Here is a 27946-nt window from a genome sequence, read left to right as displayed (position 1 = left end):
AAATTGGCTTAGTCTTGTAGAGGAGGAGCCTATAAAAACGTAGCTAGCTTCAAATACCTTTTTTGGGAATTCTGAAATGTATTGGAATAAAACTAACAAGCCAGCTATGGGTAACTGTAGCTAGCTACCTGACTGCAGTGCTAGCTAGCTACGTTCACTTGCTAGGTGCATTAATAGCTTCAGGTTGGTTATTTTTAAGCTCAACTTCAAGATTTTCAAGGACATTGCCTCTCCGAACACCACGCTCCCTCACTTGGGCAAGGGACATTGAAGGTACACTCTGATGTGACGATGTAAAATGTCATTAAATGGGTCTTGTTGATTAGGGCATGCAACAAATGTTTTAAAAACAGTAAATGAAAAGGAGTTATTGGACAAGTCCAGGTAGTCCCTCCCTGTTTCAAATCAGGGTTCTTCTGTTTGGTGCCTACTGAACATGAATGACCCTGAAGAGGGCAGGACATGCTGACATGCTAAAAGGAGAGAATCCCTTGTTCATTCTTATCAGTGCCTTGTATCCTCCAGGGCATAACATGTCTCAGATCAGTTTAGCCTTTTAGAACATAATGGATATGAAAGGGGTGAATTGATCCTAGATCAGCACTCCTACTCAGATGCTTTATGACTACGCCCCTGCTAAACTGTAATGAACAAAATATAAATGCAGCATGCAACAATTAAAGGTTTTACTGAGTTACAGTTCATAAGGAAATCAGTCAATTTAAATAAATTCATTAGCCCTAATCTATGGATTTCACATGACTGGGAATACAGATATGCAGCTGTTGGTCAAAGATAACTTGAAATAAAATAGGCCTCAGGATCTCATCAAGATATTTCTGAGCATTAAAATTGCTATCGATAAAATGCAATTGTGTTTGTTGTCCGTAGCTTATGCCTGCCCATACCATAACTCCAGTCACCTTGGGGCACTCTGTTCACACAGTTTATGAAACATGGGACCAACACTTGACATTTTGCATTTATATTTTTGTTGAGGTGAGTCAGATAGTGACCATTCCATTATTAATGAGTGATATATACTTTTCTGGGACACATTTAGTGAGCGTTTGCACCAGTGATTGAAAAACACGACTAACAAAGCTAAACACACAACGCCATCCACCTTCAAACATTTCCTTCAACTTTTCCCCTCAGGAAAAATTACAAGTGCAAATGTGGGTGCTTTCAGTGGAAGTGTATATTAAAGCATGATCAATGAGATGGCCAGCCAACTTTGATAAACAAATAACTACAGATTTTCTGGTTCATTAGGAAAGCTAAACTAAGATACATTTTTTCAATCATACCATGTCTTTTTCAAGCTTATCTTTCTAAAAAATAAATACATTTTCAGAATATTTAGGCAAGTTAGCAAGCTAAAGCATTTAACTTGTTTTGAAGTATAACCCTCAGGCCTCAACGTTGTGGAACGTTCAGATATAAATATGTAGAACATGGCTCGGACATATTGAAGCAATTAATCATTTTGAATCTATTTAGGGTATTCCTACCTGCAATGTTTCACTACTGAACCTGGCCCTTTGTCAGCAGATCCCATTGGACCAGGTGATCCTTGAGGGACAGGGGTTCCCTGCCCATGTGGCAAAATATAGATATTTAGATTACAAGTCATTGGTATTTAGAACAGCATTATGTAAAGCTGACATGTCATGTGTGTCAACGAGTCCATTGTAATTAAAAAGACAAACAAAAACAACATGCAAGTGTTGAGTGGAGCTAATCCAGTCTCTGGGGGGCTAGTGTCTGTTTAGCATCTTTGGAAGATGGGGTCAGCTTTAGGCCAACATAAAAGTTCAGATACAAATACATTATGAACAGTTTACATACACCTCGTCTTAGGTCAGTTAGGATCACCACATTATTTTAGGAATGTGAAATGTCAGAATAGTAGAGAGAGTGATTTATTTCAGCTTTGACTTCTTTCATCACATTCCCAGTGGGTCAGAAGTTTACATACAGTCAATTAGTATTTGGTAGTATTGCCTTCAAATTGTTTAACTTGGGTCAAACATTTCAGTTAGCCTTCTACAAGCTACCCACAACAAGTTGGGATATTTTTGGCCCATTCCTCCTGACAGAGCTGGTGTAACCGAGTCAGGTTTGTATGCCTCCTTGCTCGCACACACTTTTTCAGTTCTGCCCACAAATTTTCTATAGGATTGTGGTCAGGGCTTTGTGATGGCCACTCCAATACCTTGACTTTGTTGTCCTTTAAGCCATTTTGCCACAACTTTGGAAGTATGCTTGAGGTCATTGTCGATTTGGAAGACCCATATATATATATATTTTTTATTTAACCTTTATTTAACCAGGTTCATTCTTATCAGTGCCTTGCATCCTCCAGGGCATAAAATGTCTCAGATCAGTTTAGCCTTTTAGAACATAATGGATATGAAAGGGGTGAACTGATCCTAGATCAGCACTTCTACTCAGATGCTTTATGACTATGCCCCTGCTGAACTGTAGAACAAAAATATAAACGCAGCATGCAACAATTGAGTTGAGAACAAGTTCTCATTTACAATTTGCGACCAAGCTTTAACTTCCTGACTGATGTCTTGAGATGTTGCTTCAATATATCCACATAATTTCCCTACCTCATGATGCCATCTATTTTGTGAAGTGCACCAGTGCACCAGTCCCTCCTCCGGATATATGATAGTTTTATACTTAGAGAACTGCCTTCATGGCTCTTCCACTGACACTTCCAACTGGACACAAACTAATTCTCTGCTGCCCAACAGATGACCTCCCCCTATAGGCAAGCCACCCCCCACGCATTTGAGCACAGAATGGTCCAATGCCAATGGGGGGATTGGACATTAGAGGGTGGGGCTAGGGAACCCCTTGTCCAGTCTGTGCTTCCATTGAACAGTCCAGACAGACAGCCAGCCAGTCAACCAATGGCAGAGGGCTAGAGCAGAGCCAATCACATGTCGGACCAGAGCACGGCCTTGCTGAATTTCTCCACACTAATCATGTAGGCTCCCGACGGTGACCAGGACACAGAGTTGATGGCCGAGCTGAGAGAGAAGAGAAAACAGAACGTCAGAATTGAGCAGGACGGCAGAACAGGAGTATCAGGTAGAAGGTATCTCAGAGATGGAGAAAGATCCCTTCCTTTCATCTGTGCCATAATGGCTTCTATGACAGCATGGGCAGCACCATAGAGGATTTTTCTCCCTCCCCAATTTTGTGATATCCAATTGGTAGTTAGTCTTGTCCGTAGGGAATTTGCAGCAATGGCCCTCGACCTTCGCCTCTCCCGAGTCCCATGTGTCCTTTGGAACACGACCTTGCCAAGCCGCACTGCTTCTTGACACACTGCTTGCTTAACCCGGAAGCCAGCCGCACCAATGTGTCGGAGGAAACACCGTCCAGCTGGCGAGAGAAGTCAGCTTGCAGGTGCCCGGCCCGCCACAACTAGTCGTTAGAGCAAGGAAATCCTAGCCGGCCAATCCCTCCCCTAACCTGGGCGACACTGGGCCAATTGTGCGTCGCCTCACTGGCCTCGGCCCGGTTGTGACACAGCCTGGGATCGAATCTGGGTTTGTAGTGACACTAATTACTGCGATGCAGTGCATATATCGACTTGTTTACTGCTCAATCCACACAGCAAACATTGTGGGCTAGTTTAGGAATGCTGTGTTGCACGTATAGTGCAAAACTTAACGTAGCGTAATTACGGCATGTACATACATTATATAGGTACGCACGTCAGCTTTGGCATTTGACGGTTTTAAACATCGGGCCATTAAAACTAGACATCGGCCGATACCGATGTTGCCATTTGTAGCTAACATTGGCCGATTCCGATATGTTCACCGATATATCGTGCATCCCTACTATAATCCATACCTGTTTAAGGCCTCAACCTCCCCCAGTAGCCCAGGCAATAGATCTTTTTTTTTTTTTTAAATGGCTCACTCATGCTTATAAGCAATGCTCTATCTTCTGGAGATATTATAAAAACATCCCTCCCCTATATTAAATTTAGAATTTTAGACAGCGGCTTCCCTTCAGTTTCGATCGCAGAGCTCGAGGAAATGTATTTTGTTCACGTCAGTGTATCCGATTCTTTTTCGAGCATATCAAAATGCTGATCAATAAATAGTTCAAGATCCTATATATATATTATCCAGAATGTTTGTTTCGTAGTTATCAGCTAATCCACACTTTCTATGATTAATTGATGGGACAAGCTGTGCCCTAACACACGTCCACCTGCCACACTTTGAAGATGCTAGAACTATCAACAAGTACTTTCCCTCGGTCAACAAGAGTAATGAACAGCATCAGACAACCCCATAGTAGACTTGTTGGACCTTCAGTCCATTCCCAGTGGGGCTCTCTTGAGACCCTCCTCCCACCATCCTTCCCTGACAACTGCTAAAATTTTAAGGGAAACTCTGCAAAGAAAGTCCCACCCAGCTCACTACTTAAAAATTGTAAAAGCCCTCAATGGCCCTGCCTGTTAAACAGGCTTTGTGGCACGAGATCTGTCTATCCAAGTCTATGGCTTATCCCTCAAATTCTGAACCTGAAACTTAAAAAATGCAAAATGGACTAGAAAGAATTGTCGAAGGGAGACGATCCTACTCCAGAAGTTCAAACTTACCAGTGGTTCTGGCCCAGGGTGCGGTCCAACTTGCCTGTCAGGACGTTCCACACATACAGCTCTCAGTCTGCAGAGCCCCCCGCCACATAACTGCCATCGAGACTGAGAACACAAGGAAACAGGAGGATCAAAACAAGGTTCTCGAGTGGAGACTCATGGGACTGTGGTTGGATAGGTGAGCATGTGCACACTTTCACGGAGGATGGTAGGGAATTTGACCATGACCAATGTTCGTAAAACTATAAACCAATGATTGGGCTCTGGTCAAAAGTAGTGCACCATATAGGGAATAGAGTGACATTTAGGACACCCATTGGTATAAAAAAGTGGTGTCCACTCACCTGAAGGTGACTCTGGTCCAGTCAGTGCCACAATTGAAGCCCTGAGCACTGGGAGGAAAGATTGGTAAACACTGTTGACAAACCAACACCACTAATCTATAGCAGACCTGGGTTCCAATAATATTAGGTTTCCTTTGAAATACGTTGAGTGTCAGACAGGCAGGGTTTGCATTATTAGGACTATTCCATTGCCCACATACAGCATCTATTCACCAATAAGAATAAAGAGAATCTCTGACCACCCATGCAATCACCTCAGATTATCTTAATTGACAATATGGATGAGGCTATTCAGGACTACAAATTTACAAGACATCAAGTGGGGTGTGGTGGTCAGGTAAATGAGCTCGAGTCTACAGTACTAAAGTGACATGTCCCTGTACCTGAAGGTCTGACGGACCGTGTTGCTGCGCAAGTCGATGATCTTAACCAGGTCGCCCCGAGAGAAGGTGAGCAGTTCGGTGCGGTCGTGGTTCAGGTCAAGAGACATGACTCGGCCCAGAAGCTCCAGCTCGCAGACTATACTCTCCGCTCTTAAAAAAAAAAGTCAGAACAACCAAAATGAACAGACGGCGCAAGCTAAAAAAGTTAAGTGTTGCAAGAGGGGATATTTATTAGAGCACACCGTATTGTACAAATTCAGGTAGGTCCCTCCCCGTTAAGGCAGATTTTCGTTCCTCTGGGTTCCTAATGAACACACCCCAGGACAAAAAGCCAATGTCATGATAATAAAATGACCCCCTAGGCAAAGACCCCATACAACCATTACCCATGACACAAATGCACTGGGTATGTATGATTTCCCCAGCTGGGTTCTCCACCTCCAAACATTCTCATTATTTGGATATTCCCCTATAGCAGCATGAGACCTACCCCCCCCCCCCCTTTTTTCTAACATGAGATCTACTTTAAAAATGTAAACATGTCGCAAGTATTGGGTTGTAATTTGAAATACTTGCTACACCAGAAGTTAATGGTTATATGAAGGAGAAATGTACATGTTGTGGTCACTGATAAGGGTGGAATGTGGGTCGAGGTCAGATGAAGGAATAGTTTATTACCCACGTAAATTAACTTCCTGCCTAGCAACAAAAATTGTTTAGTGTTTAGAGAAAAGGAGGGTACGCTGCCTAAAACCAGGGTATAAATACTTGTGCTAGGGGAAACAGGTCTTTGTAGCGGTTTGACCCTTTGGGTGAATACACTTGGTTTAAGCTTTGACTAGTTGTCCGTTAGAGTAAAAACTATTTAGAACTTAACAGTTGGCTCTGCGAGCAGGGTTCACCACAATTATACAGTCAAACTAGAGTCCGAATCAGTGAAACAGGAGCCAGCACCAAGGTAGGCTCAGTTCCTACACCTGTTACCATTCATTCTGACATATTGGGCAGATGAGAATCGTAGGCTGAACAATTATAGGATACAGACCTAGAAAGTTTATTCAGTAGGCCCATTGTGTAACGACAGGTCATAAATATATGGTGTAGGGTAGGTTCCTTTAAGGATAGGTCCTGAGTGGAGGTGTTTGTCAGCGAGATACCCTACACCATATATTTTAATGTAAGTTCCATAAGGATAGATCCAGAGTCGAGCTAGTTCTTTGCGAGATCTGTGAGTGACACTACAGTGTCTGGTAGGTTTCGTTCAGGATAGGTCCCTAGTGGGGGTGTTGCCCTGTATGGATAAATTGTTAGGCTTGTGTACTACTACGGTAGGTTGTAAAGTAGTAGTCCATGGAGAAGGCCAACCGGAGGTAATGTGGATGGTGATAAGGTTGTCTATAAATTCTGAACAAAAGCCACATTCATGGTTAAAAAAATTAAAAAAAGATATTCAAATGTGTGTATTTGTAGTAGCAAAAAGGAGAGAGGTTGGTTTATGCCCTTTTGGGAGGGGAAACCCTATGTGGAAATAGGAAGACAACTGAATAGTTTTGGTAATGTGTGTTGTCAATGATATGAGGCTGGTATAAGACATTTGGTCACCCGTAATCTCCAGTCGTAAATCTGCAGACGCTTCAGTATTGGTTCGAAAACAAGGTATCATGACCAATTAATAGGCACAAAAACCATAACTACTCTCCGGGGGAAGTGGGTATCACTTCCTTGGAAAATTGTTAATAGAAGGCATATATCCCCATAAGATGGCGCCGGAAAAAATGGCAGCCGTTTTACGGGCCCTAACTAATTGTGCTATTGTGTTCTTTTTCAGAGTTATTTGTAACTTATTTTGTACATAATGTTTGCCACCGTATCTTCTGGATATCAGGACAGCAATCAATCACCTCGGATTAGACAAAGATTAATTCTTCAACAAGCAGGACGCACAGGGTATACTTCAGACACCCGACAAGGCCAAAACCCCAGTGATTGGCAAGAGACGCATGTATATAGGACACAGGGTGGGGTGCCTTGTAAGGATCCTCCGATGGCGAGTGGGAAAGCTGCCCATACCTACAGTATTATTTGCCAATGTACAATCATTGGACGAGGTACGATCACGAATATCCTACCATCAAAAACTGTAATATCTTATGTTTCACAAAAATCGTGGCTGAATGACAACATGGATAACATTCAGCTGACGGGATATACGCTGCACCAGCTAGACAGAACAGCACACTCCGGTAAGACGAGGTGGGGAGGCTGTGTATATTTGTATACAACAGCTGGAGCACGAAATCTAAGGAAGTCTCTAGATTTTGCTCGCCTGAAGTAGAGTCTCATGATAAACTTTGATGATAAATCTATATTTTTTGTGGCTGTTTATTTACCACCAGAGACAGATGCTGGCATTAAGACGGCACTCGTCAGCTGTATAAGGAAATAAGCAAACAGAAAACTGCTCATGCAGATGCGGCACTCTTAGTGGCTGGGGACTTTAATGCAGGGTGACAAATCAGTTACCAAATTTCTATCAGTAATGTTAACATTCTGGAGTATATGCAAATTGCCATCATACAATCTGAAGCAGCATACTGAAAATTTATATTTGTGTAAAGGGTGATCAGATGAATCTGCACGCACAGTAACATTCTGGAGTATATGCAAATTGCCATCATACAATCTGAGGCAGCAGACTGAAAATTAATATTTAATTAATATGTAATTCTCAAAACTTTTGGCCACAACTGTATAAGTCTTAAGTTTGTGATATTGAACATTATGGAATTACTATTCAAATAGGAGGGACTTTTTTGGGGTTGTAATTTCAAACACTTGTTACACCAGAAGTTAATGGTTAAGCTCTCTGGGCTAGGCCCACATGGCCAATAGCCAGGGGAAATGCAAGTTAGCAAATTAAAGCTACACTCATGTCAGATTTCAAAAAGGCTTTTCGGCTAAAGCATAAGATGCTATTATCTGATGATAGCACAACAGTAAACAATGAGAGTAGCATATTTCAACTCTGCAGGCGTGACAAAACGCAGAAATAAAATATAAAATCATGCCTTAACTTTGACAAGCTTCTTTTGTTGGCACTCCTATATGTCCCATAAACATCACAAATGGTCCTTTTGTTCGATTAATTCCGTTGATATATATCCAAAATGTCCATTTATTTGGATCATTTTATCCAGGAAAACACAGCTTCCAACTTACACAACGCCGCTACAAAATCTCTCAAAAGTTACCTGTAAACTTTGCCAAAACATTCCAAACTACTTTTGTAATACAACTTTAGGTATTTCTAAACTTATATAATACGATCAAATTGAAGACGGGATGATCTGTGTTCAATACAGGAGCAAAACAAACTGACGCTACTTTTCTGGTTACGCGCCTCTATCAAAAGGTACACATGAAGTGACGTTCGTTCTGAGCTATGGTCCTTCATTATTACAAAGGAAAAACATCAACCAATTTCCAAACTGGTGACATCCAGTGGAAAGCGGTAGGAACTGCAGGAAAGTCGATTAGAATTCTGGATTCCCCATGAAAGCATATTGAAAAGACAGTGACTTAAAAAACAACAACATCTGAATGGTTTGTCCTCGGGGCTATTTTGTAAATGACATCGCTGAAGTCTAAAATCGGTAGGACAGTGAGTTTTACGAGGGTATGTATGTTTGGCAGCATGAGTGAAGGCTGCTTTGTTGCGAAATAGGAAGCCGATTCTAGATTTAATTTTGGATTGGAGATGCTTAATGTGGAAGGAAGGAGAGTTCACAGTCTAACCAGCCATCCAGGTATTTATAGTTGTCCACATATCCTAGGTCAGAACCGTCCATAGTAGGCAGCGATCGGTTGAAGAGCATGCGTTTAGTTTTACTTGCATTTAAAAGCAGTTGGAGGCCACGGAAGGAGAGTTGTATGGCATTGAAGCCCGTCTGGAGGTTAGTTAGCACAGTGTCCAAAGAAGGGCCAGACGTATACAGAAGGGTGTCTGCGTAGAGGTGGATCAGAGAATCACCAGCAGCAAGAGCGACATCATTGATGTATACAGAGAAGAGAGTGAGCCAGAGAATTGAACCCTGTGGCACCCCCAGACTGCCAGAGGTCTGGACAAATGGCCCTCCGATTTGACACACTGAACTCTATCAGAGAAGTAGTTGGTGAACCAGGCGAGGCAGTCATTTGAGAAACCAAGGCTGTTGAGTCTGACGATAAGTGGTAATATAATGTATATTTATATATATTGTATATATATATATAATGTGGTGATTGACAGTCGAAAGCCTTGGCCAGGTCGATGAATACGGCTGCACAGTAATGTCTCTTATCGATGGCGGTTATGACATTGTTTAGGACCTTGAGCGTGGCTGAGGTGCACCCATGACCAGCTCGGAAACCAGATTGCATTTTACCTTTATTTAACTAGGCAAGCCAGTTAAGAACAAATTCTTATTTTCAATGACGGCCTAGGAACAGTGGGTTAACTGCCTGTTCAGGGCCAGATTGACAGATTTGTACCTTGTCAGCTCGGGGGTTTGAACTTGCAACCTTCCGGTTACTAGTCCAACGCTCTAACCACTAGGCTACCCTGCCACAATAAGCTATAGGAGATGAGTAAATAAATGGAAGTTAAATCAAATTGTGCTTCACATGAAATTCTGTTTTCAGTTGGACCATTTTTCCTGGTTTTGGATCATTGTGTTATTAATTCAGAATTGCAATTATTTAGAGAAACAACGAAATGGGATGTTCCAAGTCTAAATCACATCCGAAGACCATTTAAGTCTGGGGAAAATACAAACAAATTTAGATTGATTGCAATTCCCCTTTAATTCTTCCTCTTCTAGGAGCAAGGAATGCGTTTGCTTGCTTAGTTTTTGTACTGCTGCTGCTAATTTCATGTCAGAGCTTGAAAAACAAATGGAAAGCATACATTAAGCTTTACTAGGGATATGGTTAGGTTTACCGTTTTGGTAAATTAATGATATGTACCCATTGACTTGAAGAAAATAACTTATAAATGCCTCATGAGGTTAGTTCAACTGTCTTACCACATCAAAACACAAAATACAAGCATATTTTACTCCAATGTTTGTTAAAGTAGTTGTAAAACAGTATATAGCCTCAAAACTAATTTTGATATCATGGATGGTCAGTCCTTGTATCCATAGCTCTGGTTTATATATTTTGAGAGTGGTTACATTTCTCCAGCCCTATCCCGCAGCTTTTCACTGAAATGGACAGGGAAAAGACTTTGTTTTAACTGTAGATTGCCCCTTTAAGGTTAGTAGATAGTTAGGTGGACGTCTATAAACCATCTATTGGGGACTATCCAAATAAAGTTTCACCCTCCACACTCACCTGATGTCCCAGAACGGCACTTTCTTATCGAACTGGCCACTCATGACAAACTGCTCTGTGCAGACTATGTCATTACAGCTGGATCCAGCAAATACAGTCTTCATGCCTGAGAGGAAGAAACAGAGTGGGCGTTTAGAACTGACCAAAGGCTCCACCCACAAGAAAAACGAATCCCCAACGAGTAGAACATACACGCATGAATCTCTTAAAGAACAATCCACATTAATCTCTTAAAAAAGCCGTTGTGTGGCTGGAAAAAAAAATCCTTTAAAAGAGGAAACAGAAAGAGGAATGTCAACGAAATGCTAACACCAATGGGGAAAAATACAACTTAGGTCCCACAATTTTAAAGTCCTGTTGTAGCTCCCGGAGACGATGCGAGTGTTGTCCAGAAGAAAACGAGCCGCCAGCACCTTCCCGCTGTGGCCTGTCAGTGTGTGCTGGGTGGGTTGTGCGACAAAAAAAACAGCATCTCTTATTGGCCCAGCCACATTAAGGTGAATGGAAAGAGCATTGCCTTTTGCGTTTGTGAAAACAGGTATGGTCTCAGTTTGAAAGTTGAGATCAGCGGCCCAGCCCCGTACCACAGCTTGATACCCCTTAGTGATTGGTTCTGTTGGATGTCCATCAACACAGTGACGCCATGGTCTCTTAGAGACACAGGATGTGAGGTTATCCTCTATGTCAGCAGCCCCTGTGTCCAACGATGCACAACTAGAGCATGCTGGGGGTAGAGCAGGGGCTGTTGGGAGCCGACGGATAGCAGGGAGTGGGAACTGGGCGTCAGACCTTTTACATAACATCATTGACCAACATATGACTTTTGCAGTATCTGACAAACAGTGTCCTAGAAGGACATTTTAGGCTCCAAAAATGTTCTTATATACATAGGGAGAGAAGTATTTCCTGACCACATAGCATGGATCATAAGAAAGCTGTAATTGCTGAAACCATCCTAACAGTCTAGGGCTGTTCCCAACTAAAAACAATCTTGGTTCGATCAATACGTCTTTTCTTTCCACCAATCGAATGGTCGAATTTTTAAAAAGTGTATTTTCCCCATGCGTTTTAATAAAATCAACTATATATACACAGCTTGTCTGATGCTTTAAGCACGCTGTTTGATTAAATAATTACAACACAAAATGACTCAATAAGGAGCAAGAGATGAAGATAGCCTAACCAGAAAAAAAGAAAAAAAAGTTCGACCCTCCTCCAGATGGCCTTCGCAGATACTTCCGTTACGCTCCTGAAGTTGCCAGGAATAGGCTAAAATAAAATTTATAATAGTCTTTATGTAATTTTTTTATTTATTTGGTTAATCTAAATTAAAATGATACAAACCTAAATGTTACTTAATTAAATTGCCACTGCCAACTATGTAATAGCCTACATAAAACCAACATAACATTGCAGCCTGCAGGTACAAAATATCCTGCTAAAAAGAACTATCCTATAAATCACATTGGCTACGCATGACCTGTCTGCAACGTACTTGAAACATTGTAGCAACTACCAACTGTGTCTGGCCTGAAACTCACTTTTAAAAAAATATATTCTGGGCCCTCAGTTTACTGCACCAGTGAACTTAGAACAGACACAGCTGTAGGCTATTTGTGCAAGTGATATGAAGTAAATCGCATTGGATCAGAACATTACATTTTTCCCTTTCATGTCAAATGTTTATCGAAAGGGAGAGAGCTCGAAATATTTTTCAAATACAATGAGGAACTATTGTCTATCAATGGATTCTAAAAACAGACTGATTACTTGCAGTTTGAAGTGAAGAAAAATTTACTTTGAGAAAGTCTGCAGCTCATTAGTGGTGTTGAGTTAAGATAATCAAAAATACTGTCAGACATATCCAAATTGGGCACATTTGTAAGCCTACTTTTGCGTACAGGCCAGGTAGCCTTGGCCTACTTTTATATGCGTAATCAGGTGCATATCCTTACTCACCATTGACAGGACCACACCAAACTAAACCAAAACTTGTTTCTCACAAGTATAGCATAGGTTGTGAGCTCTGCAAAAGTGTCCACTCCGACAATAATGGTGAAACATCTAATAATATTATTGAATGGATTAACAGAAATGACAAATTATGGGAATTAACAGTAAATGTAGGCTAATACTGGTGATGAATGTAATGGGGAGTTGACAGACACGAACAATCAATGGGCAAACAACTCACAATTAAGTTATGAAACAATGAATGCTCACAAAATGGCTGGAGATCGCATTCTGGAGAGAGAGAGACTTGCCTTGTACATCCCCTTCTTGGACGATAGCATTCCCGCAGCCTAGTCAATGGATTAGTCCAAAAATATATATCTATATGCAACTACTCAACTAAAACAAATTGTGGTCGACCAACAGCCTATCGACCAAACATTTGACTAAATGGGGTCAGCCCTACAACCTTCACTTGCATACTACAGCAATAAGTACAAGCGAATAAGGTTTGTTTTGTTCTGGATGTACAGAAGGGCCCTTCTGAGGCATACTTACCCTCAGTCTGTAGTCATCCACAGCACACAGCCTACTGGCAAAGTCATTGGACGCAGCCAGCAAGTAGGAGCCCTGAGACACACAATATCACAATTAAACAGTGAAGTGGAAAAGCATCATTGCATTCTATTAAAAAATATTTAAAAAAAACAAAAAAAATCAAGTTTAAAGTATTTGCAATTTTTTTTTAAACAGTACAATTTTCAGGTTGTAACAGTTCACAAAAGACCAAAGAGCTACAGTTGTGACTCCAGCTTAACTTGCTGTGCAAGCATCCACAAGCAAAAAACAGAGGCAACCGTTAACATGTTGTCCGCCACGAATGATGCAGTCCTTGAGCCAATTAGTGACAACAATTCGAGTACAAACGGGACAGGAGATATGCTTGTTCAAAGTTTGGAATTTTGTAAATGGCGTAGCTCTATGGCAAAACGCATCATTCATCTAAGTTCCATCAAAATTGGGCTAGATTTTGCGTGTGACTAACATACGTACAAACAGAATCATTAGTCTCCCCTCCCCAATTTTAGACAGGGTAGGATATTAAGCAGTATGACACTCACAGCACTGTCAAACTATACTGGTGATCCCGGAGTTGCTGCCAGTCAATGCACCCTTCGGCTCACAGCGACCTGCACACAGGAAGAAAACGGGGATTGATTAGTGCACACAAAAAGTTTTGCAAAGGAAAACATTTAGCAACAAAAACAAGCCTTTCATTTTGGATAAGTTCAGGTTAGTCCTTCCCGTTTCCACCCATTTGCTTCAGTTGGGTTCCTAGCAAATACACTACAGAACCATACCCAGTCAGTGCCTAAGGAAGTTCAACTCAAATCTTAAGAGACGCAGTCAATTTGAAAGGGAGTGACGTCTGGGCCGTGTTAATTGTAGCACGCGACTAAAATAAAATATGCACTTCTTATTGGACAAGTTCAGGGAATCCCTCCCCGCTTCAGTCAGTTTTCTTTTGACGGCTAATGAACAAGACCCAGGAAAGACTGCTGCAACACGGAACAAGGGTATACATTAAAATACACATCGACTGAACACAGACCACCAGTTCAAAGCTCTAGGGCAGAGATATGCAGCTGTGGTAAATCTGCATTGACATTGGATGTGCGGACATTTAAACTGAATTGGGATCCTTAAATGTTAAGAAAAATCCCTAATGGAAAAACAATGTTTTTTTGTCCAGCACAAAATCAAAATCACTGTCGTTGCTAATGATGTGAGCGTGTTCAGTATACGGTCTGTTTCGTGTAGATTTTCCTAGCCTACTCATTGGTGATAGGCACTGTTTAACTGAAGTTGCAAACCAAGAAATTGAGAAAGAGCATTCCATTGCGAGATACAGCTTTGATTGCCGACAGATAAGCCTAGATCGATCGGTCTAGTGCACGTTTCTGACTCTATGAAAAGGTGTGTGTTTGGGTTGTCAGAAGGCAACCAATCAGTCTCCTCCGTTATAAAAATACTGAACCTCCATGTCGTTCCCTGACTTTTTAAAAATGTTTGTATTTTACATTGCTCATGTCAAAAATGTGAAAAAAAGGCTCAATACATTTGTTTTAGTTTACATACCTACTCACAACTTAAACCGCCAAGACAATGTGCTGTAGGATGTTAGTACCCAGCCAGACACTAATGCGTTTCTCTCGCCTCACTGAAAGGGCAATAATCATGCACGTTATTTCACAATTTATTTTAAATTGGGCCTAACTGAATGATAAGGAATGCCCATTTATCAGCATTGGCACTCATGTTTATATAAATTAATCTGACCGCTTGCCTTGTGGGTTGATATTTTTCTGTCACGTTTTAAAAATACTTTTTACTATAAAACTATTACTATTCAAATGTATTTTAAGGGAAACAAAAACATGCTACGTATTGCGGTAGGCCTTTAGAAGTTGCTAAACAGATCCTTGACTCTGAGTTGATTGAGTGGAAGCAAACGATGCCAAATCAGCCCGTGCAGCCGGCCCATCAAAACTAATTTCATACATAAGCGCTAGCCTAAAGACCAGATTAAATTGACAATAGTTTGATGATTGACAATATTATTAGTTGTCAAATTGCACATGGAGATGGGAGCAGCTTGGAATTGACAAATTCAGGGAAAGGAGCATCACTATCAAATCCTCCTCCAGAGTCACACGCAGGTAAAACGTTTTAATTTCTATATAGATTCAGAAAGAGCACATTCAGCAGTTTCTATTATACTAACCTTGGTCAAATACAAAATTTAAGAGGTGCAACTCTCCATGCATTCAGCACAGGACCACTTGCGAAGCAGCATTGCTCTGGCAGCTAAGCAAAGGCTAGTAACAAAGAAAATGATTTAAAAAAAAAAAATACACACACACACATATATATACACACACATATACAGTGCCTTGCGAAAGTATTCGGCCCCCTTGAACTTTGCGACCTTTTGCCACATTTCAGGCTTCAAACATAAAGATATAAAACTGTATTTTTTGTGAAGAATCAACAACAAGTGGGACACAATCATGAAGTGGAACGACATTTATTGGATATTTCAAACTTTTTTAACAAATCAAAAACTGAAAAATTGTACAATGCCTTTGGAAAGTATTCAGACCCCTTGACTTTTTCCACATTGTATTACAGCCTTGTTCTAATACTGAAGGGGAAAAAAACATTTTAATAAATCCAGTCATGGCCAAAAGTTGAGTATGAAACAAATATGAATTTTCAAAGTCTGCCTCGGATTGTATGATAGAAATTTGCATATACTCCAGAATGTTATGAAGAGTGATCAGATGAACTGCAAAGTCCCTCTTTGCTATGCCAATGAACTGAATCCTGAAAATACATTCCCACTGCATTTCAGCCCTGCCACAAAAGGACCAGCTGACATATCAGTGACACAGGTGTGATTGTTGATGAGGACAAGGCTGGAGATCACTCTGTCATGCTGTTTGAGTTTGAAAAACAGACTGGAAGCTTCAAAAGAAGCCACTTCTCTCCAGGAAAAACATCAAGGACAGACTAATATTCTGCAAAAGGTACAGGGATTGGACTGCTGGGATAAAGGATTGGGGTAAAGTTATATTCTCTGATGAATCCCCTTTCCGATTGTTTGGGGCATCCGGAAAAAAGCTGGTCCGGAGAAGACAGGGTGAGCGCTACCATCAGTCCTGTGTCATGCAAAGCATTCTGAGACCATTCATGTGTGGGGTTGCTTCTCAGCCAAACCAATTTTGCCTAAGAACACAGCCATGAATAAAGAATGGTACCAACACATCCTCCAAGAGCAACTTCTCCCAACCATCCAGGAACAGTTTGGTGATGAACAATGCCTTTTCCAGCATGATGGAGCACCTTCCCATAAGGCAAAAGTGATAACTAAGTGGCTCGGGGAAAAAAACATCAATATTTTGGGTCCATGGCCAGGAAACTCCCCAGACCTTAATCCCATTGAGAACTTGTGGTCAATCCTCAAGAGGCGTGGACAAACAAAACCACACAAATTCTGACAAACTCCAAGCATTGATTATGCAAGAATGGGCTGCCATCAGTCAGGATGTGGCCCAGAAGATAATTGACAGCATGCCAGGTCTTGAAAAGGGTCAACACTGCAAATATTGACTCTTAGCATCAACTTCATGTAATTGTCAATAAAAGCCTTTGACACTTATGTAATGCTTGTAATTATCCTTCAGTATTCCATAGTAACATCTGAAGACACTGAAGCAGCAAACTTTGTGGAAATTAATGTGTGTGTCATTCAACTTTTGGCCACAACTGTACACACAATACCCCATAATAACAAAGCAAAAACAGTTGTTGAAATCTTTACTGATCTATTAATAGGGCTGAAATCCCGTTAACGGGGTGGTATGACAACAGCCAGTGAAAGTGCAGGGCGCCTAATTCAAATCCCTCAAACATACATATTTTATACCATTATAGAAGGTAATCTTGTTGTTAATCCCACTACAGTGTCCGAGTTCAAATATGCTTTACAGCAAAAGCATCAAACGATTATGTTAGTTCACCACCAATTGAGAGTGTTGCTGCACTGCTATTTTCAGGTTTCTCCAGAGATATTTGACCAGGTTTAAGTCCGGGCTCTGGGTGGGCCACTCAAGGACATTCAGAGACTTGTACCGCAGCCACTTCTGCTTTGTCTTGGTTGTGTGCTTAGAGTCGCTGTCCTGATGGAAGGTGGACCTTCGACCCTGTCGGAGGCCCTGAGAGCTCTGGAGCAGGTTTTCAATCAAGGATCTCTGCACCTCTGCTCCATTCATCTTTGCCTCAATTCTAACTAGTCTCCCAGTCCCTGCCGCGGAAAAACATGCCCACAGCATGATGCTGTCACCACAGTTGACCGTAGAGTTGACTGGTTTCCTCCAAATGTGATGCTTGGCATTCAGGCCAAAGTGTTCAATCTTGGTTTCATTAGACCATCCGGGGTATGGAGATAAGATTGTTTTGATAGACTACGCAATGAGCCATAGCCCATGTTGGCAGCAATTAAAACCATATGTAGAGAAACACCCATTTAAACCATTGAATCAAACAATTCAAAATGTTCAGCTGTAACCTAGAGGTCTAGTAGTCAGAGGCCATGTGTGTGCCCGAGCATTGCTGCCTTAGAACGCCAGCACGTTCAACAGTCGCTGCAGTAATGTGCTGACAGGAATTTCACCCAGTGTGTGGATCTGGTAAAATGCGTCCAGTCGCCTTGCAGTTGGCTACTGCAGAGTGGGGTAGATGCGGGCCATGTAGACCGGCAAATCACGTTATGTCAGCTCAGATTCCCACCTCCATCACACAGCACAGGAAGGCAGGAGAGGAGTCAGAGGACTCCGGTAGATTGGCGGAACACATGAAAAGCCTGACTGTCGAGGAGTATCCAAGGCTATTCGGCTCTACGTGTTTAGACAGTCACCGTGCAGATGTATCCTCGCACGGCTATCTGGGAGGGCAACACACCGGCACAAATCTGGTAGAAAACAGCAGATGTCACTACTTGGATTACTAGCGATTTTAACACTTTGATCCTGTAGGATTTTGCCTGTTAAAATGACAACTCCCACAGCCAATAACAGTTTTGCTAAGTAATAAAAACTTGTTACACTTGAAACAAAAAAATGGACAAAACGCTCAGCATAACTGCCATGCCGTCATCTTGAATGGATGTTGGCGTACAGCCTACATAGCGGTAGGCCTACATGCGAATATTGCAATTTGCGAGAAAACACTTGTGGGCGGTTTCATGGACAGAGATTCAACATTTAGATAAAGCAGAGATCTAAAGATGCAACCACTATCATGGGATGCTAATATAACTAGGAAAATGCCTTTGAATGCTACAACATTTTAAAAAGTTGATTTGAAAATCCAATAGAACAGGAGAGTGCATATGAGGACAACTTTATAAAATAATTGCCTCCACATTTCTACGGTGGGATTTTGGCTAGGCTACTTTGAAACAAGATAAGAAAAGAAATAAACATCCAGCTTTCAAACATGGAACAGGAAAAATATAGCGATAATGTTAAATGGAAAGGTTTCCCAAAAACCTTAAAATGTTAAGTAGCTTTGTAGCTCAACCTACTAGGGTGAGATTTTCATACCATACCGGGGTACACAGTATTACCGGGAGCGCACACATGGGGAGCCATTTCTATCTGTGGGAAAGGCTAGCTTTTTCAAACAGAAATTTGCATCCTGCAGCACTAATTCCAAAAGGTTTCAGAACACTGTAAAGTCCATGGAGAATAAGAGCAGCTGCCCACTGCACTGAGACTAGGAAACACTCACCACTGATAAATCGAGAATTTCAATAAGTATCTCTACGGCTGGCCATGTTTTACACCTGGCTACCCCAACCCCGGCTAACAGCTTCGCACCCCTCGCAGCAACTGGACCACGCCCCCCTGCTTCTCCTTCACCCAAATCCAGACAGCGGATGTTCTGAAAGAGCTGCAAAATCTGGATCCCAACCAATCAGCTGGGCTCTTCCTAAAATTATCCGCCGCCATTGTTGCAACCTATTGTTCGACCTCTTTCGTATTGTCTGAGATTCCTTAAAATTGGAAAGCTGCCGCGGTCATCCACCTTGTCAAAGGGTGAGACACTCTAGACCCAAACTGCTACAGACCTATATCCATTCTGCCCTGCATTTCTAAAGTCTTCAAAAGCCAAGTGAACAAACAGATCACCGGTGCACCTCAAACACGCTCTAGGTCCTAAACGATATAACCGCCATCAAAAAGATACATTACTGTGCAGCCGTATTCATCACCCTGGCCAAGGCTTTCGACTGTCAATCACCACATTCTTATCGGCAGACTCAACAGCCTTGGTTTCTCAAATGACTACCTCGCCTGGTTCACCAACTACTTCTCTGATAGAGTTCAGTGTGTCAAATCGGAGGGCCTGTTGTCTAGACCTCTGGCAGTCTATGGGGGTGCCACAGGGTTCAATTCTCGGGCCGACTCTTCTCTGTATACATCAACGATGTCGCTCTTGCTGCGGGTGATTCTCTGATCCACCTCTACGCAGACGACACCATTCTGTATACTTCTGGCCCTTCTTTGGACACTGTTAACGCCATACAACACTCCTTCCGTGGCCTCCAACTGCTTTTAAATGCTAGTAAAACGAAACGCATGCTCTTCAAATCGATCGCTGCCCGCACCCACCAGCCCGATTAGCATTACTACTCTGGGCAGTTCGGACTTGTGGGCTATAAAATATTTGGACTATAAAGCTATAAATACCTAGGTGTCTGGTTAGACTGTAAACTCTCCTTCCAGATTCACATTAAGCATCTCCAACCCAAAATTAAATCTAGAATCGGCTTCCTATTTCGCAACAAAGCCTAATTCACTCATGCTGCCAAACATACCCTCGTAAAACTGACTATCCTACCAATCTTTGACTTCTGCGATGTAATTTACAAAATAGCCTCAAACACTCTACTCAGCAAATTGGATGTAGTCTATCACAGTGCCATCCGTTTTGTCACCAAAGCACCATATACTACCCACCACTGCGACCTGTACACTCTCATTGGCTGGTCCTCGCTACATATTCATCACCAAACCACTGGCTCCAGGTCATCTATAGGTCTTTGCTATGTAAAGCCCCACCTTATCTCAGCTCACTGGTCACCATAGCACACGCTCCAGCAGGTATATTTCACTGGTCATCTCCAAAGCAAACACCTGCATTGGTCGCCTTTCCTTCCAGTACTTTGCTGCCAATAACTGGAATGAATTGCAAAAATCACTGAAGCTGGAGACTTATATCTCCCTCTCGAACTTTAAGCATCAGCTGTCCAAGCTTATCGATCGCTGCAGCTGTACACAGCCCATCTGTAAATAGCCCATCCACCCAACTACCTACCTCACTTGTTTTTCTGCTCTTTTGCACACCAGTATTTCTACTTGCACATCCTCATCTACACATATATTTCTCCAGTGTAAATTGCTAAATTGTAATTACTTCGCCACCATTGGCCTATTTATTGCCTTACCCCCTTGCTTCATTAGGCACACAATGTATACAGAGTTTTCTATTGTGTTATTGACTGTACGTTTGTTTAGCCCATGTGTAACTCTGTTGTTTGTGTTGCACTGCTTTGCTTCATCTTGGCCAGGTCACAGTTGGCCAGGTCACAGAGAACTTGTTCTCAACTGGCCTACCTGGTTAAATAAAAGTTAAATAAAAAATTTAAGTTATAAGCTGTGGCATAACACACAGCACACCCCTGCTTACAACTGAATGTCTGACTCAGTTGACAGCCTAATTTATCTATTAGCCTACTTTCAAAGCACAGCTTGGTTTGGCCTGACAGAGACCAATCTGGGATTGATCATTTTAGGTCTTTGAGAGTCACAGTTCATCATAGAATTTGTCATGCAGGGTGACATTCCATTGCCAGGCAGGCCATGTTCAGTTTTTTTTTTGCAACATTTTTCTATACTAACTTTCCCAGGAACCACTGCCTATCCCTGTTGTTTCCAACTATTAGGGGTGTATTCATCAGGGTTTAATAGCGGGAACCGGGTTACCAATATTTACAGAGATTTCTCAAACAAACCGACTCCCTTTTACCGGGATAAATAACAGAAACAAAGCAAGTAAGCTCATGGATGTGCGTTTCAACAATACTGTGAATCTCACAGCCAGCTCTGCATGATCAATCATCAAATGCACAGTGCGTGTCTGAGTGTGTGCGCTGTTGTAATAGCTTAGTATATACTATATTCACTAAAACTAATGCCACAGAGGCAGAATCCAAATCTGCAATAACAGAATAAAAGGTCGCGAACAGGCGGAACGATACAGTCTTGCTTCAAGTCGACGCAAGCAATGGATGAAATTCTAGCAGAAATGGCTGCGAGTGACGGATTCTACCATGCAAACAGCATTGTGCTACACACAATCTACCATATCTGCCAGACCGTTCCAACATATGCTGCAGTCCAATTTCATCTTGAGCTCTTTCCCAATCTCTTCCATCACGTAGCATATCGTCTGGACTGTAGCTTGGTCGTAATTGACATGACTTGCGAAAGTTGGTCCAATCTTCATCAATTTCTCTAATGTGCTGTGCAGCTCCTCTCAGCCTACTGTTTCGTCACGCTCCCCATCTTCTTTAGCGTCAACACAAGTTTATGAAGCCAGAAGGTTCACGTTTCATTCATTTTACGCTGTGGCTATATTTAGAAACGATGTAACTAGCCTGTGTTTTCACCAATATTTTATTTTGTGAAAAGCCCAATTAATTATTGGCCTACTGTATGTCAGGTGTTGATTTATTAATTCATTTAATTATAACAAAATGAAAAGCCTCTGCCTACATTAAGGCCCAATTGTAGCATACATGTTTTACACTTAATAAAAATATAAAGCAACGTGTCATGTGCTGGTCCCATGTTTCACGAGTTGAAAAACAAGACCAACAAATCTGTTCACATTCCTGTGAGTGAGCATTTCTCCTCTGCCAAGATATGCCATACCTGTCAGGTAGATGGGTTATCAAGAAGCTGATTAATCAGCATGATCATTATGCAGGTGAACCTTGTGCTGGGGACAAAAGGCCACTAAATGTGCAGTTGTCACAACAAGCCATAGATGTCGCAAGTTGCGGGAGCATGCCATGCTGAATGCAGGAACGTCCAAAAGAAATGTTGCCAGATACTTTAATGTTCATTTCTCTAACAGAAGCAGTTGTTTTAGAGAATTTGGCAGTTTGTACAACCTGCGTCACAACCGCAGACCACATGTAACCACGCCAGCCCACAACCTCCACCACCTGCAGGATTGTCTGAGACCAGCCACCCAGATAGCTGATGAAACTGGGTTTGCACCGATGACATTTTTGGCTGATACTGATATTTTCCTTGCCAAAAAACCCGATACAAATAACATTTTTTTTTAATTTGAGCAGACATTTAAGCATTCTAGTACAGTTAAATAGTTGAAACAGACCAAAAAGTTATTTTGTTGGCATTTACATATGTCCCTATTACAAGGAAAACCTCTCACTTACCTGCTGTGCTTTTTCATTGTTCATTTGTTTCATTCTCAACCAGGATTTCATCATACATGTCAAACTGAGGTTTCAGCTGTCAGTCCGTGGGTCCTCTTCCTCGTCCAGCTGTGTCTAACATTTCACGTAAACCCTGTTTGTCTGCATCGAAGTAGCGTTTCTTGTATCTAGCATTGAGGCGACACAATTAAGAAGCTCAGAGAGAATGCCACCGAATCGCTTGTTCACAGCCTCTTGAGTACTTTTGCAAGTTAACTGCAGACTGACTGTGGGGTTTTGTTGAGCAGGTGTTTCAATGCCATGACAGAGGGTATCATGTCTGCTGCAGACGCAGTTGAGGTTATTTCTCGAGTCCGTTGTTCGAATGGAGCTAGGAGTGTTTCTTTCCAACATGTTCTCATGCCATTTGAAATTGCAGCAGCGGTATGAGAACCAGCACATTATTGACCATGCAATACGGCTTCCCTCAGTACAAAATCCTCGTTGACCCACTGTGCTGTCAGACTCTGCATGCGCATGGTGCTGACATCGCTGGTCCAAAGGTCAGTGGTGAAGCTAATAGCAGTGACGAAGATCCATGAACTACTTGCTTTGGGCCTTTCAACAATACTGTGCAACTCTGGTTGGGCAACATCTGAAAAATAGCACCTTCTTGGTAGTGTGTACCGGGGCTCGAGGTGATCAACCAGTCGGCAGAAGTCGACATCATCCACCAGAGAGCGGTTGATTGTCAAGGGCAATGAATTTCATTTTCTTAGCGTTCATGGATTTCGCCCTTCGAGTTCAGTCTCAAATGGAAGTGCGCCTAATTTTTTTTCTGCTTTTGTTCTAAGTCGCTGAACGTCTGGGGATGATGGACTTTCAAATTAGCAATTATGTTTGTAGTATTGAAATATTTCACCTTCTCCCCTCGTGAAATAATAGCAGCACAAACTTAGCATATGGCCATTTTGTTATCTTCCTTTGAAACTTCAAAATAGATCGTTATATTGGTATGCACGGCAGCTTTTTTTATATACCCCATTTCTGGGACAATTTTGTGATATCCAATTGGTAGTTGCACAGCCATTGAAAAGGAGTGGGACAACATTCTACAGCCTAATAAACTCTATGCGAAGGAGATGTGTGGCTCTGCATGAAGCAAATGGAGGTCACACGATTACGTCCAATGGTTTTATATGCTTTAGAATGACACTTATGGTTTTGGCAGGATAGTTATTGTATGGAACATTTGCAAAATACCGGGATAATGTTAGACCTAGGATCACTAGGAGGCTAACTGAAGCAAACAGGACGAAACGGGGAGGAACCTAGCTGAAGCAAGTTACGCTAAGGTTTCCACTAAAGAATACATGTTAATACTTGAGGTAACCAAGGGACCTTTATAGCAGGGTGTCAAACTCTTTCCATGGAGGGCCTAGTGTCTTCTGTTTTTTACCTTTCCATTACGACCTAGACAAACAGGTTAAAGAAGTTCCTTACTAATTAGTGACGTTAAATCAATCAAGTACGGGGGAGGAGCGAAAACCTGAAGACACTCGACCCTCCGTAGAATGAGTTTGACATGTGCTTTACAGCGATGATGTCTGGTTGTTGTGCCCAAATGGCTGAGTTTGCACCTCCCTCACTAAAGTTGTGGTTTCTCCATTGAATCAAAGACTTCATAGCCATGTCCCCTCTAGTCAGGGACTGATTACTTATCAGTTAGAGAACAGAAAACCATCAGTACTTCGGACCTCCAGCCCAGTATTTGAATACACCCCCCCCTGCACTAGTGTGCATGAGGAAACCACCTGGAAAAGGGTTGTGTCTGAAAAAGTTTCTGGGGGTCAAATCATTACATTGTCCTTGTTCATGTCCTCCTAGGCATGGTTGGCATGGTTCAAATTAAAACCGAGATGACTGCTTTAACATATTGTAGGCTATAGGCCCATTTCAATCATTAAAATACATTTCATGTTCGATGAACTGAGTTATATTTTGCTACGGTCTGTAATTTGTCTCAATATATAACATGTGCAATGTGCCTAATCTTGAACTACTGCATTATAGGGTAAGCATTATAGTAAGCCGCCTCAATATGCAGTCATAGGCGATATCTTTCTTGGAGCTGATCCGTTGTCACTATTGTGGATTAATAAAATATTTGAATGGAGAAAGCTGATCCGAGAGCAGCGTTGCCTTTCGTTCCTACCAGTATGGACACACCTCAAAGATGCACTTCGCAAAAATTCTCTGCGTGGTGTTTTGGGAAACGTATGTTACATCTTCGCCCCTTGTCTTAAAGACGCATTGCTAAAACACCTGAAGCCTAAGTTCCATTGCTATCGGGAAACCGGGCCCAGTCTGTTTTGAGAGGAAATTAGGAAATAAGGATTTGACAGCGAGGAACATTTTCAGACACAGGCCAAGGGGTGCCCCAATCCTCCTCCCAGAGAGCTACCCTCCAGATTTCGCCCCAGCCCTAATCTAGCTCACACAATTCTACTAATTAGCTGCTCCCCAGAAAGTAAATTAGCTGAATCAGCTGTGCTAGTTCAGGGTCGGAGTGAAAGCCTACAGTGTAGTTCTCCAGAGGAAGCTTTGGCCTGGACTTTGGACAGTATAATAAACAGGCTAACCTCTCCGCGTTTCTTATGAAGCTCTGTCAGCACCTCCTGGTGCCTGATTCGCATCTGGGCCATCTCCTGCTGTAAGGTGTCGCTGCGACTTGAGTCCACCCCCGGGCTGAGGAACCAAACACAGATGCTTAGCCAAGTTAGTACTATCCGGGATCCTTGGGACATCCCTACCCTTACTTTAAACTTTACCTTAACAGTTTCAACTTCAACAGGGTGACAGTCGTCCCAAGGATTCTGTTTAGAATTTTTCACAAGCAAGGTATTTCTGGCCTACCTGCCATCATGTCTGTTCTGAAAGTCATATTTATCCGACTGGTATCTCTCTGAAAGGACAGCCTGTAGATTGGACTTCTCCAGGAGACGGTTATCTGATAACACCACAAATATGTCCTTCAAACACTTTTTGGGAAACTGCACAGGCAGCAGAAACAAAAACCAGTCAATAAACAGCATCTTGAACATGGAGATATGGTATGGGCACTAACATTGGTGGATGATCTCCTCGAAGTCCTGCTGCTGCACACCGTCCCTCTGCTTCAGCTGCTCTGCGATGTGTCTCTTCCATGAGCACTCCACACGACGCTCTGCCATCACCACCTGCACACACACCCACAAAGAAGTCAATACATCCATCACGCCCAGCCTCATGAACCCATTTTAAGACAAATGACTGGTAAAAGCATCTAAGCACTCCACAGCTTCCAATAATGTATCAAGTAAAGCCAAGTCTAATAAGAATAAATGGGCAAGGCGAGTATTGCTGCTTTATCCTTGTTAGAATACATCCATGTTCCATTTTATTCTGTAATATTCTAAAATGCCACACTTTAGGTGGAATATCAATATTCTGAAAAAAGTCAAACAGGGAATAGAGACAGAGAGGAAGGGGCGAGCGATAGGGTTTACTACGCCCAAAATCGGTCCACAAAAATAAAACCACGAAGTGAGGAATTTTTGTTGAGGTCAATTGGCTACAATGGTCCATTAATTTGGATATCCAATGTCAATAAAACAATAATCATCAACAGAGCAATGTTTTTATTTTCAATACATTTCAAAGTAATAAACGTTGGAATAAAGTTGTTTGTACGTTAAAGTACGTCTATAGCACGACAAGATAGCTAGCAGTCTATCTGCTAAAGCTAACGTTAGGTAGTCATTAGTTAGGCTGGTAACTAGCAGCAAGAGGAATGAACAATATTGGTCACTAGCTACTTACAAATCCACTCAGATCCTGACATGCTGTAGTTTTCAACTGCCTAATTGTGTTAACTTGGCGTTAGTTGATGCTGTGAAAAGTGTTTATGAAAACCACAGCCAATAAGCAAATGGTAGCTAATCAAGGCAATCGATATTCGTCAGTCGAGACAAAAGCCCAAAATATTTAGGGAAAAAAACGTGAACCATCAACACACCATCTAAACGATTCTTCAGACACAAATGAACAGTTCCGTGTTTGCTGTATTGTTGTTTTTCAGTTTAGAATATCCCAAGGTTAACTGCCTATCTCGCTAACCAACTCCAGTCGGTCCAGCTTCAATTAACTTTACAACCATTTTGGCTTTCCTTCTTTTTAGAAAGCGTTCGAATACCCGTACTATTTGTAACTTAATTTGAGTATGTAGTATGGTTATTTTTCAAAGAATGGATAGGGTTAGTATGTCAAAAGTTCCCGGATGGCATACTACATTCGCTAAATTACAAAGAAAACACGCAAAAGACACCATTTCCGTACTTCTAGGGCCCATAATGCAATTCTTCAGGAAATGGACGTGGCTTCGCAACATTTTCAGATTTGAAGAAAATGGCGTTAAATATGCAGCCGAAGTCCGACGATAGCGGATACAAATTAATTGCCTTAACTTTGACAAATGTTAAGAAAATGTTGAGAAAAGTATTAAAGTAATGCATCTTCAAATGATTTACACTACACGTTATATTGGCTACGCTATCCTTACGAACCACACTGCATATCATTACAGCATAGGTACTACCGGTATGTTGGCTACTAATACATTGAACTTGCCATTATATCAACTATATATATATAGTTGTTGGTTGTTTTGTGCTAATATACTGAACAAAAATATATTAGATATATATATTAGATATATTAAATACATATACATATGAAGTGGGTAAAACAGTATGTAAACATGATTGAATTTACCAGTATTCTATGTCTATGTAAATAGGCAGCAGCCTCTAAGGTGCAGGGTTGAGTAACCGGGTGGTAACCGGCTAGTGACATTGACTAAAGTTCAGGGCAGGGTACTGGTTGGAGGCCGGTCTGATGGCCTTGAGATAGATAGATGTTTTTCAGTCTCTCAGTCCCAGCTTTGATGCACCTGTACTGACATCGACTTCTGAATTTCTTCTGCCTCGCTGTTGCGCCTTCACCACACTGTCTGTGTGGGTGGATCATTTAAGATTTCAGTGATGTGTACACCAAGGAACTTGAAGCTTTCCACCTAGTCCACTGCGGCCCTGTCAATGTGGATGGGGGCGTGCTCCCTCTGCTGTTTCCTGAAGTCCAC

The 27946-nt window shown here is 41.9% G+C and overlaps 1 non-coding gene and 1 pseudogene across 1 annotated transcript; both read right to left on the bottom strand.

Moving 5' to 3' along the window:
- Positions 1–969: 969 nt before the first annotated feature.
- On the bottom strand, positions 970–27387 carry LOC109910092 (autophagy-related protein 16-1-like; annotated as a pseudogene).
- On the bottom strand, positions 11282–11550 carry LOC116355124 (small Cajal body-specific RNA 6). Its single transcript, XR_004204368.1, has one exon.
- Positions 27388–27946: the final 559 nt, after the last annotated feature.

The sequence above is a fragment of the Oncorhynchus kisutch genome, linkage group LG19, assembly GCF_002021735.2.
Source record: "Oncorhynchus kisutch isolate 150728-3 linkage group LG19, Okis_V2, whole genome shotgun sequence".
Lineage (NCBI taxonomy): Eukaryota > Metazoa > Chordata > Actinopteri > Salmoniformes > Salmonidae > Oncorhynchus > Oncorhynchus kisutch.
The sequence above is the reverse complement of the archived record's forward strand: the minus strand, read 5'-3'. Positions and strand labels throughout refer to the sequence as shown.